The 4015-nt window shown below is 59.3% G+C and overlaps 1 long non-coding RNA gene across 1 annotated transcript; it reads right to left on the bottom strand.

Moving 5' to 3' along the window:
• Positions 1-2119: 2119 nt before the first annotated feature.
• Positions 2120-3315, bottom strand: LOC309616436. The gene is made up of 2 exons (XR_014237475.1): positions 3075-3315; positions 2120-2350 (listed from the first exon to the last, which is right to left on the bottom strand). It is a non-coding gene; the product is annotated as an uncharacterized lncRNA (long non-coding RNA).
• Positions 3316-4015: the final 700 nt, after the last annotated feature.

Here is a 4015-nt window from a genome sequence, read left to right as displayed (position 1 = left end):
TTCTTTCATCCCGAGAGCCAGACACTATTTTTTTGCCCTTTAGAGCAGCGGAGACTGAGCCACAGCGAGGTTATGTCCCATGGCTATCTGTGGCACAGATGGGACTGGCCCTCCTGCAGGCTGACTGCAGCCCCCCGCCCAACCGGACAGCATGTCATGCCATGAAAGGTGAGGACACTGAACACCTGGCCCAGAGGCAGCAGTGGGAAAGCACTGAGCAGCTGGCAGTCAGAACCCTCTGCACAGCTCTGTGACCTCTCTGGGCTTCAGCCTCCCACCTCTGCAGCCAGGAGCACAGCTGGACTGTCTCCGAAGACCCTTGCGGCCCTGAAAAAGGAGAGGCCGGATTCAGCCTCCAGTGATGTCATAACCGGCACCATGTGGCCGGGAGGTGAGACAGCTGTAGTGTAGGTTTGGTCCTTTGAGTCTAGGCTGTGTGCCCTTGGGTAAGTTGCTCAACCTCTCTGGAATTGGCACCGTCGCTCCAGACCATGCAGGTTCACTGAGTGTGTCCAAATGCTGTGGCGGTGACTCGTTCCATGGGGCTTGTTGGAGGAGATCCCCACGCCCTCTGGCACTGGGTAAGCAAGGTTCCTATCCACCTCTGCCCTCACCATGAGCTTGCTTGCAAAGCAGGGAGCCTTTCTCCAGGAGCTTGTTGGGAGCTAAAGGATTCTCCGTGCACAGATGTCAGTGTGGAGATAGCGATCAGAAAGGACACCGTTCGGGAAGCCCGAGCTAGGAGCCAGGCCACTGTCTCGCTTATTCCCCCTCTTGGAAATTAATCTTTTCTGTAGAAAGGAGGAAATGACATCTCAGAGAGTATCAGTGACTTGCCAGGTCAGGAAGTGGCACGGTGGCTGTGAACCCGGGTGCCTGACACCAGCACCCACGCACGCAGCACGGGCCGGCTCCCGAAATGCCCTCTTCACACAGGGCACCTGTGGCCGATCTTGGTCCTGACTTCTGAGCCTCTTGTCTCCTCTTTCTCTTGGAGTGCCCATGAAATAGGAATTCCCTCCCCAGACCGCCAGGGGGCCCAGCACCTGAACTATATCACCTGTCCCCTCAGCACACACGTCTTGCTAATAAACACCACCAGGCCCTCCGCACTGCAGCACCACCATCACTCTGCAGCGGAACACGTGAAGTCCTCCTTCTGAAACCAAGTCTCCGGGAAACGGCTGGGAAATGCCCACCAGACAAATCCAAGTCACTTTCGGGGTGTCAGGTAGCCACGGGCTGGATTTTGAGGGAAGGGACGATGTCAGGCTGATCTAGGGAGGCACTGGCGAAGATTCAGGGCCAAGCCCCTGCAGGGAGCCGTCAGGGGTGGCGAGTGTCCTGTCCGTAGCCCTGGGCGAGCCAAGACTGATGTTGCGTGTGGGGAGGCAGGGGGCAGAGCTGCTCCAGGCGTGTGTGGTCCACACAGTGGGGCATGTGTGAAGTGTTCCCGGGACTCAGGCACACACTTCAATGTATGTGCAGCCTATGAGAGCCTCTAATTTTCAGAATTGCTCCTCCACGTGTTAAGGTGATTTTACGTGTTGAAGGGAAAAATGGGTTTCCCATATCGTGTCCTTTTACATTTTTTCTTAGCGATTCCTTTTACTGACCAGGGTGAAAACTGTGGCAGAAAATACAAATAGGTCTTTCCAGGGTGTGTTAGACGCAAGCCCCGTGTAGAAGTCAAACAAGAGGGGTGTGTGGGATTCCATCCCCTCTGGGTGCTTTTCCAGGCTCTCATCACCGAGGACTGAGTTTGGCAGGGGCCCCCAGAGAAGGAAAATGAGAAACGGACCACTTGCTCTGCAATCCATACTCCTAAGGGGAATAGAGGGAGTGCGTCCTCTGTGTGTCCGATGCCCTGTGTCTTCTGGGCGAGGCTTTCATTTGGAGCTGAGAAGCTGAAGCTCACATTAACCTAAGCGGCTAAGACGCTCCGTGTGTGTGTGTGTGTGTGTGTGTGTGTGTGTGTGTTTTCGGGGGTGGGGGTGGGGGTGGGGTCCTCTTTGGTCCAGAGCCGAGGTCTCTGCACTTCCAGCCCAGTTCCCCACGCCAGCCCTGATGGGCACGGAGTCTCTTTGTCCAAGACAGACAAAGGAAGACAGAGCCAGAATGAAGTCAACAACTTTTATTACAGCTCACATATTTCATAGAAAAAGGAATGTAGCGTCAGGTCCGGTTGTATGAAAAACGGTAAAATGCAGGTTCGTCCTGGTTGCTCTGTTGACACCCGGGGCAGGCTCTCCGCGACATCAGGCACAGCAGCTGCACTTGTCCGAGGCCCCTTTGCAGACGCAGCCCTGGGCACACTTGGCGCAGCCCACGGGGCAGCAGGAGCAGCAGCCTGGGGAAGCGAGGGCAGCGTGCGGTCGGACCACGCGTTGTCCGGAGCCACCCTTCCCAGCAGCAGGCCTGGCCCCAGCTGCCCTCAGGCCCAGACCCTGAGTTTAGGATGGTGTCCTCTGCCCTGAGATCATTGCTCTCAGACACTAGGTTCAGGTTGCCTGCCCCATCTGTGCCCAGGACAGGGCACAGAGCCTTGGAGAGACAGTGAGCAGGGCCTCTGGGGACGAGAGAAAGCCAGCGCCCAGCACCGTCAGTGATGTGAGCAAAGTCCTCAGGATCAAAGTGGAGGCAAAGCCCTGACAGAGCAGCTCCCGCTCGGGATAGGGAAGCTCTGGGCTGCTTCGACAGGAAGGGGCTGCCCCAGGTCCGAGAAACCACACACGGTCACTAGTTCATGTCCCTAAAGTGCTTCAGTCCCTGAGAGGATTCAGAAGCGTGACTCAAGAGGCAGGAGGACTAGTTCTACTGACAGGTCTGAGGTTGTTTGTCAATGACCCGTCTGGGCCTCAGTCTCCCTGTTCTCTAGTGCGCGCCTGGGTCTCGGTCATCTGGAAGGTGATTCCAGCTCTGATTGTGAATCCCTTCCTGGTGAGGGGGGTGGGTGGGTGGTGGGGGTTACCGGGAAGTTTGGTCACTGTCCTGCTCCTGCCTGCTGAGCTCTGGGCTCCCTGCTCGCACTCAGCCCAGACCCCGCATTCCCAGAGAAGGCCCCGCACACTCACTCTTCTTGCAGGAGGTGCATCTGCAGGCTTTGCAGGTGCAGGAGCCAGCGCAGCTGCAGGAGCCGCCTGCCAGGAAGGGAAAGGCCCGCGGTGAGCAGGGAGAGGGATGCAGGAGCTAGAGCAGACGGTCAGCAATGCCTCCCTGAGCCCTCCTCCTCTGTCAGGACCCAGCCCTGGGAGCTCGTGTCCACTCAGGCGGATAGAGAAGCCCCAGCTCCTCTCTTCTGGTCCAAGGAGAGTAGGTCCCCTCCTGATGGACTCCACAGGGAAGGTCCCAGGCTCCAGACCCAGCCCAGGCTGACTGGGGCTGGGGGCCAGGGCCCATGGCCTGAACCCGAAAGAGGCAATGTCCCCTCCTCCCATCAAGTCCTGGCAGCTCCGAGGCCTCCTCCAAACACTGGGTCCCGGTCTAGCAGTCCCCTGACCAGCTGGGTGACCTCAAGAAGGACAGCCTGGAGCCTCCGTGCCCTCAGTGTTAACGGAGAGGCAAAGGGAGACTGACGTGCTCTCAGGAGCCTGGCAGGCAAGAAAGCCCTGGACCCGTGACAGGAGTCCTCCTGAGCTCCAACTCAAAACCCTCCCTTCTCGTCCTGTGCCTGCGAAGGGGGGCATCCTAAGGCTCAAAGCCAGGATTCCCTTACCAGTGGGGCAGGAGCACTTGGGGTCCATCTGGAGGAGGAGTGAGGCCCGAGGTCCAAAGCAAGGGGCGAAGCGGCTTCACTGGTCCGGTCGGGGGCGTGTGGGAGCCAGGAGCCCGTGGGCTCAGTTATAGGCCGAGGAGGCGGCCCGGGCGCAGAGGCCCCGCCCCCGCCTTGCACCCGCCCCGCGGATCCGCGCCCGCGCCCGCGCTGCCCGCGGCGCCCTGGGCCGGGCTGTGAGCAACACGCGGGGCCGAGCGCACGATTCCACTTCGGTGCCGGCTGGAGCGGAGGAAGCGGGTG

Source organism: Balaenoptera borealis (assembly GCF_965194805.1).
Source record: "Balaenoptera borealis genome assembly, chromosome: 19".
NCBI classification, from domain to species: Eukaryota; Metazoa; Chordata; class Mammalia; order Artiodactyla; family Balaenopteridae; genus Balaenoptera; species Balaenoptera borealis.
This window is presented reverse-complemented; position numbering and strand designations above follow the sequence as displayed.